The sequence below is a fragment of the Manacus candei genome, unplaced genomic scaffold, assembly GCF_025592945.1.
Source record: "Manacus candei isolate 608988 ecotype Guabito, Panama unplaced genomic scaffold, ASM2559294v1 h1tg000011l, whole genome shotgun sequence".
Taxonomy (NCBI): Eukaryota; Metazoa; Chordata; class Aves; order Passeriformes; family Pipridae; genus Manacus; species Manacus candei.
In genome coordinates, this window is record NW_026138059.1 from 2,423,820 (window position 1) to 2,438,380 (window position 14,561).

At 35.8% G+C, this 14,561-nt stretch overlaps 1 long non-coding RNA gene across 1 annotated transcript; it reads left to right on the forward strand.

The window, feature by feature from the left end:
• The first annotated feature begins 769 nt into the window (after positions 1-769).
• Positions 770-12,911, forward strand: LOC127466973 (uncharacterized). Its single transcript, XR_007902917.1, has 3 exons — positions 770-888; positions 2,478-2,542; positions 12,860-12,911. It is a non-coding gene; the product is annotated as an uncharacterized LOC127466973 (long non-coding RNA).
• The last annotated feature ends 1,650 nt before the right edge of the window (positions 12,912-14,561 follow it).

Below are 14,561 nucleotides of genomic sequence, written 5' to 3' on the forward strand. Positions count from 1 at the left end.
TTTGGAACAGAAAAATATATAACTTCATGAATGCAATATTTCTATTAATGCATTTTTTCCCCGAGTTTTTTCCTGTTTTCCATCATATTTTCTGTGTAACCCAAATTGCAAGTAGAGAGCTCTCTCTGAGCCACTGTGGTCCTGGCATTCTGTTATGAATGGTACCTGTCTGTAGACATTAAGCTTATTTGTCCTAGAATGTTGAGATACAGAAAGGGTGCATAAGCTGGGGTGTTTTTTTCCTTAAACTGTAATTTCTCATATGGACCATAAAAGAATTATTAGTGCCTTGGAGAACTCTTTCATTTGAGGATTTGTAAAGCACTGTCTGAGGCAATTTCAGAAATGTTCTCACTGATAATGTCTGAAAGGTATATGAAATACCAGAAGACTGAAACCAGACAAATATAGTGTGCAACTTTGAAGAAGTAGGAAAGGGAAAAGCAGAGGGGGATTATAAACCTGACACTTATCTTCAGTTACCTCAATAATTCTGGAAAGTAAGAGATCTTTCTACAGAAATGAATTGTAGGTATGGTACATCTTAGTTTCAGAAAGGCTTTTGGCACTGTTTCACCCATCTTTCTTACAAAAAAACCTGTTGAGATGTTCTTGAGAAAAGTACTATGCCATGGGTGCAAAAGTGGTTGTACAAATATACAGAGAGCAGTTTCACTTTTTTTTTTTTAAAAAAAAAAAGGAAATGTAAGACATATAGATCTTGCGTTGTTAAGAACTTCTATTAACCACTTGAATTATTGCTATTTCAGACTACCTGAAACCAGAAGAGAATTAAATTATTTTGGAGGGCAGATTAGAATTCATCAAGTCCTCATAGACTGGAGGTATGATATGAAAATAATATGAAGCTCTTCAAAACAACACAAGGTACTGTAATTTAATTGAAGCAACCAACTAAGATATGGACCTGTAACGTGATATGACTGCACTGTCTATTGCTGGAAAGTCTTTCACAGGAATGGTTCTCTTTTGGGTACTGAATGAACTTCAGGAAAATTCAGACCAACAGGAGATTGTTAAGACATGACATATAAAAAAATGACTGAGGATGTCAGTGCTTACTATTGAATAAGGACACAATTACTGCACACAGTTACACAACTTTGTTGTAAAGGAGAGGAATCTTTTCTACTGATTCAGTGTAGATAAGAAAGAATGTTTGAGTTGCAGCAAGAAAAAAGCTTTTTATACATTTGGAAAAATATTTGAACTGTAAGTATAATGTAATACTGGAATAAATCTCCTGGGAACTTTGGATATTCCCTACCACTGAGTATATTTAACAAGAGAGTACATTTGAGAACTGTCAGCCAGTTTTTCAGGTTCATTTTTGCACCATTTTATCAAAAATCTGTGAATTGGATGGATTGTGTTTTCTGTAGGAAGCATAACTTGAAGATTTGCTGTACATGAGAATTGCATGGTTTCATTACTGACTGAACATAACTTTCAGCACTGGTCAACTTTCACTTCATATTTCCATAGAAAAGACAAGGTAACAGTAGCTGTGGCTATGCACTTTCTTAAAAAATGTTTAATCCTTTTTTTTAACCTGTTGTTTTTATGAGTAATATTGAAAAAAATAATTAAAATGGCTGTTAAATTCTATGTGATAGTTCCTAACTGGAATATGTTTCTTCATCTGAGCTAATAATTTACGTTAGGTGAATAACAAGTTGGATTTTAAAAATGCTCATTTTTTGCTTAGAAAGTTGCAGGTGGTTGACTTGTTACATCAGTCTTTTTTTAGCACTTTAAATTTCAGGATCATTTCTTATATCCGCTATCTTCCCTAATACAGTGTTTTTATCAGCTCCTTGTAGGCTGGAAATAACCTATGGTTTAATATTATTCTCAATAAGAGTGAGATTTTTCTGTTTCTTAGTATTTTTTTGACCTAAGAAATTATTTACTGCTTCACCAACATAAGAAGTACATTAAATGAAATATGAAGAACGCAGCATGAAAGAAATACAGCTCAAAATCAAAAAACAAATAAACTATAAATGGCGCACATTTAATGGTTTAAGAAGGATCTATTTATTAAAAATGTCTAAACATAGTTTTTTAGGATGTTTCACAAGTGCTCATTTGCCCAGTGATAAATCCTTATTAGTCCTTCATACTGATACTCAGCATGGCTACAGACCTTGGTTCCACTATAGCATACTGCTCTTATATATTGCAATTGAGACTGTGAATAACAGGCTGTTTTTCTACCTAGTGAATTAAATATAGGTTACCACAGAATATTGTGGGTTTTGTTTGTTTGCTTGCTTGGTTTGATTTGTTGTTTTTTTTCCTGTTAAAAAGAACTGGGATGGTTTAGTATATTTTTATTTTTAATATGGGTCTGTAAACAAGGAAGATGTTGACCCACCTTGGATGAAGACTCATAGTCCTGGTTCTCTTCTATGCCTTTACGTATTCTAAACATATACATAAATCTTTTCTAGATGGTGATCAGATTTTTTTTCTTGGTTATCTGTGGGCGATGCAGCTGCTCAGCACCTCACCACAGGTAATGCAATCAATCATTATGTAAGGCAGACAACCTGAGTTTCATAATGAAATTTATGTCTGTCTTGAAGTTTAATCTAATTTGAATCCTTATAACAGAAATGAGGAAAATTTATACTTTATTTTTTATTTAAAAATTTACATTATATTTCTATGCATTTTTATTTAATTTCCTATACATATATATTTTGAGTCTTCTCAAGAACCTTTCATCTGTTCAGTGATTACTTGAATGTCTGAGATTTGCAAGAGAGAAATCTCTCAAGCTTTATTCTATACCTTTTGTCATATTTCATTTCTTTGCATTCAATTATGCACCTATAGGAATTGGTCTTTCTATCTTCTGTTGCGTTTCCTAGAAAAGGTTTAGCAGTTTAATAAAACAATAGTAAAGCAAAGATGACATTTATAGGTCTGAAATACACCATTGAAAAGCATTAGTAACAAAAATTACTGCACTGGGACTTAGTCAGAACAGCTGGCACGGGGCTGAGGTTTGAGGGGATGAGGTAAAAACCAGATAGGCCAGTTTGCCTTCTTGAATCTGTTCCTGAAGTTCACATACAGCTCCAGCTCCTCTTCTGGAGGTTTTATGGGAACAATGTTCTTCATCATAGCAGAAACTCATTGAAACTGGATTGTGTTCTCTTACTTATACCTGGAATCAGAAGCACATCCTCTCTTCAGGTTAATAACCTCCTTGCTACACTTTGAAGACTTGTAAGTTGTAAATTCAAGTAGTCAAAAATTGAAAAATGAACAGATTTATTTGTCCATTTCCCTGTTTTGATTCAGAAGCTTTGTGTGTATACAGTGTGTTATTACCTCTAAATATACACTTGTTCCCAACAGAATGCTTGTCTCAGTGCAAAGAATAGAAATGCAAAGGGAAAGAACTGAGGTTGTGCAGGCTAATAAAAATCTGACATTTCCTTTTAGTCACTTGAGAGCACAAACAATTGTTTTTCATTAACATTACTTTTAGCCATGTACACAAGCATATAGTCATAAGAAAAAGAGTGACTATGTATAGTAAGAAATTTGTGCAGAGGACATAATAATGTACCAGGGATTTATGGATTACTTTTGACAGTTGCTATAGACTTCTATGTGACTTGTGTAGATGTTCCCAAAAGTGAAGCACATTTTTCTTTCCTACTTCTTTTCTTATTTACCTTGTTCCTAGAAAAGAGAACTGCATAGTGCACATGGGGTACATAAAGTCTCCACCATACTTAAGTCTTATAGTTCTTTGCCTTTAGGTTGTATGGCTCTGGGGCTTGATTTTTTTCTGTCTTATGTATAGTGTAAGAGAACAGCATAAAGAAGAAATTGGGGACTTTGTGTGAATCATGGGATAAATATTTATGTATCTAATAAACAATCTGGCTTTGGGTTTGACACATCTCGAATGAAATCAAACGCAGTGAGCTACTGATGTAAGAAGAGGATCTGTTTAAAATTGAGAATGGTATGAGATATGTTTTCGGATGACAGAGAATTCCACCTGATTTTTCACACATTTCCCACATATTATGAGTTGCAAGTTGATTAGGGAATGAACTGAGGCTCCAGCTCTATTCATATAAGTAATCAGATGTTTTTAATAAATATTTTTAGTGGTTTTTGAGATGGTCCAGTGTCATGACATCTGGGTCTGAAACAGATTTCAGAGAGAAAGGCTTTTTGTTTGTTTGTTTGTTTGATTGATTGATTTTTTTTTGTTTGGGTTTGGGTTTTTGTTTGGTTGGTTTGTTTTGGTTTGTTTTGGTTTTGGTTTTTTGTGTTTTGGTTTTTTTCCACTTTCTTAGTTTTGTTTTGTTTTGTTTTGTTTTGTTTTGTTTTGTTTTGTTTTGTTTTGTTTTGTTTTGTTTTGTTTTGTTTTGTTTTGTTTTGTTTTGTTTTCCCTAGGCTTAGTTTGGGAAATATAATGAGGTACAGAAGGGAGAATTATTAATCTATTTAAGAGGAAATTAATTTCATCTGAACTGCCTTTGTTTAGAAGAGCACAACCGCATTGCCTTGCATGCCATGGGTTTTATGCATTGAAAATTTATTCCTTTGACATTATTTAATTAAAGTCAATTCCACATATACTTGAATATTTTACAATTTCATAATAAACTATCATTACTGGTGGCTGCAAGTTTTTCGTGCCACTGCCTTTATGATCTTATAAACAGGAGGTTGTGATTTGCCATTACAAGCCAGAAGGAGGAGGAGGAGGTAAGGATCTGATTATATGACAGTGAGGAAGCTTTATGTCATGAAAACATTGTGTTAGTACCTAAAAAACTTTGGACAACAAGTACAAGAAAACCTATGGTTGCTGTAGCAAAGAAAGACAACAGGATTTATCAACAAAAGCATCACCAGCAGAAATAAGGTCATAATCTCATTCTACTTGTCAGGCCACACCTGGAACACTGTGTTCAGTTTTGGTCCCCTCTATACAAAAATGATGTGGACAGGATAGAGTGGGTCCAGAGAAGGGGCATAAAGACGATCCAAGGACCGGGAAGCCCAACATATAAGGAAAGGCTGAGAGATCTGTGTTTGTTCAGCCTTGAGAAAAGAATCACAGAATCACAGGATATGCTGAGTTGGAAGGAACCCACAAGGATCACCAAGTCCAACTCTTAGCTCTGCACAGGACCACCCGCAAGAGTCACACCATGTGCCTGAGACTATCATCCAAATACTTCTTGAACTCTGCTAGTCCTGGTGCTGCAACCACTGCCCTGAGGACCCACAAGGATCCCTCAATCAAAGTCCAACTTCTGGTCCTTCACAGGACACCGAAGAATCACACCATGTTCCCAAGAGCATTGTGCAAATTCTTGAACTCAGACAGGCTTCGTGCTGTGACCACTTCCCTGGAGAGCCTGTTCCAGTGCCCAACCACCTCTGGGTGAAGAATGCTTTTCTAATATCTAACCTAAACCTCCCTGATACTACTTCAGACCATTCCCTTGGGTCCTGTCACTGGTCACCACAGAGAAGAGATTGGGGTCTGCCCCTCCTCTTCCCATCATGAGGAAGCTGTAGACTGCAATGAGATCTCCTCTCAAACTACTCCAGGCTGAACAGATCAAGTGACTTAACCCACTCCCCTACAGCTTCCCTTCAAGGCTCTTCACCACCCTTGTTGCCCTCCTTTGGACATTCTCTAAGAGCTTAATATCTTTCTCATATTGTGGTGCCCAAAAATGCACAAAATATTCAAGGTGAAAACTTAAGGGTGACCTTGTCACCATGTTCCAGTATCTAAAGTGTGCTACAAGGAAGATGGAGACTCCTTTTTTAGGAGGAGTCATGTGGAAAAGAGGAGGGTGATGGGTACAAGTTAATCCTGGGGAGATTCTGATTGGACACAAGAGGAAAAGTTTTGACAGTGAGCAATCAGCCATTGTAATAATCTCTCCAGAGAAGTGGTGGATTCCCCAACATTGGACACTTCTAAGATTTAGCTGGACGAGGTGCTGGGCCATCTTGTCTAGATGGTGCTTTTACCAGGTTTTGCCAAGATAAGTTGGACCAGAGGATCCTTGAGGTCCCCTTCCAACCTGATATTCTATGATTCTATTAACAAACCACCTGAATGAATATCAAGTGAATACTTTTTTTGATGCTTCTATCTTCTTCAATATGGCAATATATAGATATATATTTTTTAATGAGGGTAGTCTGTTAGAAACATGTGAATCATGTGAACATTTACCCAGTGATATTCCTAAATATACAATCTACTTATGACCACACCAGAATATGATTTCATAACAGAATTGAAACACCATTATATATACACTACGGTGTAATAAAAGGTTACTGAATAAATTCAGGGCTAAGTGACTAATTTTTAATGGATATTAATGAATCTTCCAGCTGTAACTTAAAATCTCTAGGAGCCATTGTTCTCAAATGTCATTGTTGGGCCTCTTTTTCATGTTATTCCTGGGTCATCCTGCCACCTGCCCCTGCTGCTTCCTGGACCGCCAGTACTGCTGTTGGCTGGCATCCAACCTCCTCTGGACTATGTCCACTGCTTCCTGTTCCCTTGCAGAACTGACCTGGGCCTGAGCTCTGGCAAAGCTGGCACTGACCTCAGTGTCCCTTGACAAACACTGCAGTCCAGCTCACAGTATTTTCTCTACATTTCCGTAAATTGTGTTACTTTCTGTTGTCCCATCCAAACTTCTTCCACAATGCGCCCAGTCCATGTTTGGAGAGGACCAAGACTTTGCTCCAGCCACTCTGTATATAATCTCCTCTGCAGCCCTGTTTCGAGCAGTTCCCCTAATTCCTGAAGCTTTTTACAGTCTTACACAAAACTGTTTTCTCCAGCCTGAACTGGTTACACCAGAAAAGAAGTAACATTTCTGATGTCTTCTCTTGTCAGCATGACAGAGGGTGGATGGAGAAGCTGGTGGTTAATTGGAGCTGCTTTTTTCCCTACTCAAATCCTTGCCTGGTGCCTCTTGTCTCTAGATAAATAATGGGCTCAGTCGTAGTGTGGACAACTTCCAGTGAACAGAATGATCCAGGGAGAGATTTGACATAAAAAAGAGCATAAATGAGTATTGGGTGGAGTATTGTTGGCGTTTCTCACAATTTGGAGAAGAATCACCTCCCACTTCAAGAACTTAGACCATCTTTCCATAGGAATATTTCTACCTAACGACCAGATGTTATAACTTGAGAGAGTCAGGACTGTTTGAGTTACATAGAGCCCCAGACTGGTGAGAAAATTTTACAGGCATACTACATTTATTTTCTTATGTTTTAAAAAATAAGAGATCTGCAGTTTGACATGAGCATTTGAAATAATTATCTGTGTAATGACCATATAAGGATAAACGAGGTAACCTATGATGTTTATCAGCCTGAAGTTGTCTGATATGTAAACAGAAAGTCTGTGCCAGAATGAAAGCATCACAGCAAGGTAAAATCTATAGAGAAATTTTTTTTTCATTTCAATTCATGACTAAAAATATTCACACTTTCTGGGTAGTAGAAGAGTCCTGATTTAAAGATAGCTCCAGTTTTTAAATGTCTTCAGTATTTATCAGCATGAAACATTATCTGCTTTGTTAAGTTATATGCATATAAAATGTTTCTGATCTGTTGACATTAGTTTGTAACAAATAATATCATATTAAATGTATCTACAGAAATTACAGACATATCAAGAATATTTTTTTGTGGATGTCACAGTCTAACATTCCATTTCACATTTCTAAATCCCAAAAGCACTTGAGAAAATAATAGGTGTTATTTTTCTTCCCTTTATACCTGCAGAAAATAAGCTCAGTGAATCCTTACGCAGATTTCACAAACTGTCAAGGCAAAGCTAGGATGAGAATCCAGCTTTCCACTCCAGTGATCTATACCTTGATTATGCTCCTTGTTTTCAAAGACATGTAGACTGGACAAAGAGGATGAAATTTTGTGTTCCTTGCAAAGTCAACATATGAAATAACTAAGGCAGAGGAAAAAGGGGGAAATAGAGAAGTGGAGTTGAACAAGAATTGTAGCATGAAAGCTATTAATTGTTATTTGAGGTTCTTTCCTTGTTTAAAGGCTAAAAGCTGTAAAGTGTTAACAGATAGTTGTTAAAAAGAACAAATTCTGATCACCCTGTATAGTTTGAAAGAAAATTCATACTCACACAGAAGCCAAACCATAACTCATGTGCTCAACATTAACTTAAATAAATTAATCAGTATGTAACAAAAGATATAACACTGAAATTATATTTCGTCTATATCTTAAGTGAAGGTGACCTTTCCTGTTAGTATTATTGTCTTGAAGGACAATTTTTTACATCTGAGGAAAGGTTCACATTGATTAGTTCCTAGAAAAACAGGCACTTCAAAGACTGATGCATCCGTCTTTCTAAGACACTGCCTGAATTGAAAGTATAATCAAAACATTTTTGAATTATAGCTTTGCATCCTACATTGTCCATATTCAAAACAAGAATTGTATATATAAAACTATATTTTAAGAAGTAATAATTATTCATCTAGTTAAGCATTTGAAGAACATTTACTATTACTTGACACTGTGAAACAGGACACTCGATTTGTCAAAGCCATGATTAACTATATTGAGAATATGGATCTTTAAATTTGATGCCAGTGCAGCCAGAAGGAAAGCAAAGAATTGTAATACATTTTCAGACTAAAACATAAAGTTGAGGTGACTACTTTCCTTTGGCAAATGTGTGAATTACAAATCTCTGCCTTAAAATATACAGAGCTTTCTGTCCTTGTTCTTTGCCCAGCATTTCTGATATTGCTTATATCTAATTATAACATGCATTTCCCTTTTATCAGTGATGCATATTACGTTTTGTCATACTTATAAATGTGCTTTTCATCCATGCTTATTGAAATACATAGAAAACATCTTCCTATAAAACAAATATTTAGAGATGTATAGAGACTTCAGGAAAAAAAAGTTGTAGCTTTATTAATAATATTTTCAATTTTTAATACTGGGCTTCAAGAGCAAAACAGAAAGCTCTTAAGTCCTTAAATGTAATGTATGGAAAGAAGTACATAAAAGTAACATAAATCACAAGAGATTTCTGCCCTATGTGCATTTAGAGATGCAAATCTGGTGACAGTAGTGATAAAAAGCATGCATTTTTTCTAATTTTTCTTGATTGTATTGGAGGCATCTCACAACAAAGGCAGAGTAGGAAGACAATAACCTTATATAACAAAGGAAATATTGGTTAGATAACAAACCCAGGGCATCATTAGAAGATTTAGTGCTGAATATGATGTTGCTAAAGAAATTGATGCTAAATATTAATACAGTGAAATTAAAGCTCTATTTTATGTATTCCTTCATTCTTGTTATAAATATATAAATATAAAAGCTGCATCTATATTGTTAAGATGAACAAGGCCAGGATATTGTCCTAGCATTGGCATGGGATTATTCATACTCTTTAGTCATTAGTGCACTCCTTGGCACATTTTTGGTTTTTGCTGGTTAGCACTAGCCCCAAACCATACTAGTTTGTGAGTTAATAAAAATCATGGACCCTACGTATAAGGTAATATGGATGAATCCACCTTTTTTAGGAAGAAGGGATTTGAGCTGTAAAGAATGAACTAAAATGCATTGCCTGTTCTCAGAATGAACAAACAGACCGTTACTTGTTTTATTTACTAGGACAGATACAGCTGAGACCACTGCTCAGACCTCTAGACAACTACCAGCTCTTTAACATACAAACCTCCCAAGAAAGACAATCACCAAATCACAGAATGGTTGATGTTGGAAGGAGCCTCTGGAGGTCATCTCGTCATCTCACCCTACCCCCCTGCTTAAGCAGGGCCACTTAGAGGCAGTTGCTCAGGACCATGTCCAGATGTTTTTGAATTTCTCCAGGAAGGAACAACTCACCATCTCCCAGGGCAACCTGTGCTAGTGCTTGGTCACCCTCAAGATAAAGTCTTTCTGACATTTAGACAGAACCTCTTGTGTTTCAGTTTGTGCCCATTGCCTCTGGTCTTGTCTCTAAGCACCACTGAAAAGAGCCTGGCTCCATCTTCTTTGCATCCCTTTTCCAAGTATTTACATACATTGATGAGATCTCCCCTGAGCCTTCTCTTCTTCAGGCTGAACAAACAGTTCCAGCTCTCTCAGCCTTTCCTCATGGGCAGAGGCTCCAGTCCCCTAATCACCTTAGCAGCCCTTCACTGGACTTCCTGCAGTGTGTCCATGACTCTTGAATTTAGGAGCCCATAAGTGGACACACTATTCCAGGTCAGGCATTACCAGTGCTGTCTTTCTCACTGTGAGTTCTGATCTCTACATAACAGTTAATATGCTCTCACAAAGTCCAAATTTTATAGTCTTGAAATGTATTTATTTGCTTCTCTGTTCTGAAGAACTGTGTGGTAGGTTTTGACATTTATCGAATTCAGGATTCAGGCAAAAGATAGAAAGTTACTATTTTCTGTGAGACAGTCTGCTACTCACTGGTTCTGTGCTCTGCCACTGTCACAACTCTTTTGTCAGTGCAACACTGATGTCTCACTCACACACTGCTGTGGATAACTTTTAGGTTGCTTTCTCGCAGCTTTGTAATCCACACCTGGATTGAACTGTTTGGTTTTTCTGAACAACAGATAGGAAGAAAATTTAGTTTTGAGACTGGGTACCATGAAAAGTGGCAGACTGAGTAGACAGCCTGCTGAGGCTGAAAATGAATCCAAAATCTTTCTCCTTTTTACATTCAGATGCTTTGGTCATTGCTTACTTCCAGCTTCTTTCCGGTCATGAACTGTTGCCTGATGTCCACTCTTTTAAAACATTTCAGATGATCAGTCTGTGCTTAAAAAAAGCAATTAAGAATATGTATTTTTGGGAGGGGTAATGATATTGTTCTGATTGGAGTTTAGTGTATGCAAGTAGGTGGAAGACATTCCTGGTCTTGCTGAAGAAGCAGGAATAGTGTGACATGAGAAGCAGGGACACTGTCCATGCTGGTATTGCCAGTCTCCTGTTGGACCTTGAGGTAGCCTGTTTAAAGCAGGCTTGGCTCTGCACTGTCTTCATGGGAGCCATCTAAACATTATGTGTCTGTCTAAACTTGTCCAGATGGAACAGTTCTGTGCTGAGAAATAAAATCACCTCTGGAGAGCAATCATCCCTTCACTGACAAGGAAACATAGATGACTTGTTTAGTTTAGACCTTAATTAGCAACCTTGCCAGGTTCTGTTTCCCACCAGGGGAAGCACCAGATATATTTACAGCCCAGTTTAGTCAAACACGGCAAATATTTAAAGCAATTCCTATTCAGACTCTTAAGCACATGTGGAAGTGGCACAATAAAATGAATTCTGTAAAAGTATTTGTAGCTAAGAAAATGTTTAAAGATGCTTTTGAAGAGTGGCTCAGGCGGTAACCATATGAGTTTCAGCCCATTCCTTTCCTAGCCATATATAGAAAATGAGCTGAATAGATATAGGATTATTTCAGGGATCTTGATATAATTCATCTAGTTTTATGTGTTTAATATAAATTATCTATCATTACAAAATGTGCTGGGTTTTCAAGGACAGATTTGTTTGTATTTTATCTTTTTATGCTTGTTTATTTTTTGCAAACCATATAATCAATAATAACTGTTAACTACCTATTCAAATTCCTCTTCATACAAATATTCAGACTTGAACAGTGTTCATGTATGGTTTTTAAGAGGAAGTCACTTCAAACAGTTTCAAATCAGGAACTCTTTTTTTCCTGATTTTTTTTTCATTGTGCCATCAATCTAGTTCAAAAAACCATATAGAAATTCTTTTATTGTTTGTCATACAAGGATGTTCTTTCTCTCCAGAGTTTCGGTTTCTGTAACTTGGGAGTTTTTGTGGCTGCAATGTTTTGGGTTTGTTCTTGGTTAGTTTTCCAAAGATATCACAAAATTGTTTCGCTACTAGGAGTCACATCACAAGCAACCGTTTACATGGATTGAATGCAACTTCTCTGGGAAGATATTGTGGGACTGATCTAATAGAAAAAATAGTAAGAATTGTTTAACATTTCAGCTCAGCACAAAAGCATCTGTAAACTGCTTTGGTTTCTCATGAGACATCTGTGAAAAAAGCAACCTTGAGAGCCACTGAGAAAAAGTGAGGTAGAAAGAACTTTTATTTAATAGCACAGGTCGCATTTGATCAGTTAGAAAAGTGGTGCATGCAGCACTTAACCTTAAAGCTCTTTGAAATAGTGTATGTGCTCATAGAGAGCATTCTAGTTCCTCTGTGAAGAGATACTCAATAGTGATAAAAAGAGCTAGGAACATTATACTTGTGGTTTTTATTTTGTGAAATACTTGTTTATTTCTTTACACCAAACAGTACATTTCTCATAGAAATGTTCCGATGTTTTATTCTGTACTTTGCTGATCTGCTGTTTCTACCTGAGAAGTGTCCTTCAGTACTTTAAAGCTCATCTTTTGGGGTGAGATAGTGAGATGAGTAAGATGAGGGAGGGGACATAGTCTTTCCTTGAAAAATAAAAAATGCTAAATAAAATGATCTTAATTTCAAATATTACTGGTGAAAAAAAATTTAGATATTGTCTGTAAATATTTTCTCTGAATCTGAAGAAAAGTAGCATCTGCTTGTATTCATCTTGAGAAAGACAAAGGATATCCTGTATAGACAATCTGATATTATTAACTGTGAAAAAGTTCAATAATTGTGTTTTTTCTTAAAATTAGTACATTAATTTATGTGCAGAAGCTCTTCCTCAAATAAGGACAAACAACCAACATTGTCATTCATTGTTTAGCAGGTGAATATCATCAATACTAAAAAATGGAGAGGAAGACAGCAGACAAGTTACAGTTTTCAGGCAAGTGCTAAATATGATATTGGTGTTAAACAGAGCCTTGTTTTACCTTCCTCTCACTGTTACTATTTGATTGGGTTTTACTGAATCTGTCTTTCAGTCCTGGAAACTATTTATTACACATAAAAATTCTTAACCTATTCATTTTCTTTAACATTGAGGAATATTGCCAATAACTATCTGAAAGTTCAAAGAAGTAATAAATGAAAGTTCAAGCGATTCCCCCTGTAGCTTTTTTGATACCTATAAAAATCATGATCTATCAAAGAAGCAGAATTTTTTGTTCTAGAAGCCAGACTGATTATTCCTGTTACGCGATGTTCAATTAGAAATCTTTCTACCTTTAATGCTTATTTTAATCAATGCTCTTGATATTCAGTAACATGTAATTCACAGATCAGCTCTGTACCCTTACATTTAAAGCTTTTTTTCTTTAAGTTAAAATACTGGCTCTAGTTTTGATAGCTATAATCTTTCATGACCTTCCCATGCACTTTTTGGGGTTATATCTCTACTCTCTCTAAACTTTGAAAATTAGAGGGTTTTTAGCTCCTTACTACTTTTTTGATTTACATACAGGCTACAACAGTGGATTCCTGCTTGGATCTGAAAATCCCATTTGAGGGCTGACAATTCATTTTTATGAAAATGAGGTATACTTTGAGAAAATGTTATTAGGTTTAATGTTGTAATCAGCACTGATGATGATGATGATAGGAATTAAATTAATTAGTTTTAATTTTATTTATATATTTATTTCCACAGGTTATGCTCTGGTGGGACCTTTAAAAGATTAAAACAGTGGATGAGCTACGTATTTCTTCTCCTTATTGGCCAGATTACCTCTCTGATCATTTAAAGGAGCTTCACCAAAAAGTGAAGGGAGTAGTTATTTTTATTACAGAGACTGGATAACACTGTGTAGGCAAAGTGTAATATGAAAATAGAAGAAGTATAGGAGTTTCTTTCTTGCAAATGAAATATAAAGGCATAAAACCTTGCTCAATGTCATAGGAAATGCTGTCTGTTTATCCGAGAGCAGGCTGAGAAACTTTCAGTCTTGTTCTCTGCCTAGAAAACTATCGACGCCTGGACTTCTGAGACTGTCTGCTTCTTTGATAATCATTATAAGACTATAATAACATCTTGTTGGAAAATAAAGTAGAGTGTCATGTTTTCTCAGAAATAAACAAAACAATAGAATGGAAATTATCAGGATGAAAGCTGTAGATCTGTGTTTTTCTTAGAATGTGCAATACTCTACCTTGAAATTTATAGATTAATGTTCCATTCTGTAACATTAAGAGAATTTCTAGTTATGGAAGAAACATTTTTTAATTTTATGAGCATTTTATTCCCAATTGAAAACATGTAAGACAGGATTATTTTTCATAAAAGTGGAATATGAAAAAACACAACACTGAAGAAGACTAACTAGCCTAATTATCTGAGAATTTTATGAACAGTGATATATAGGTATTCTTTTGAGCAACCAATCATAAAGGGTGAGCAGTTAATTCAGCTACAGACTGCAATAGTGGGAAGCAGGAGTTTGATAATGCCATAACTAAAAGAAAAGAAACATCAGGACACGCCAATAAAACAATCTCCTCTTGAATGTCCTTTTGAGAATTTATTTAAA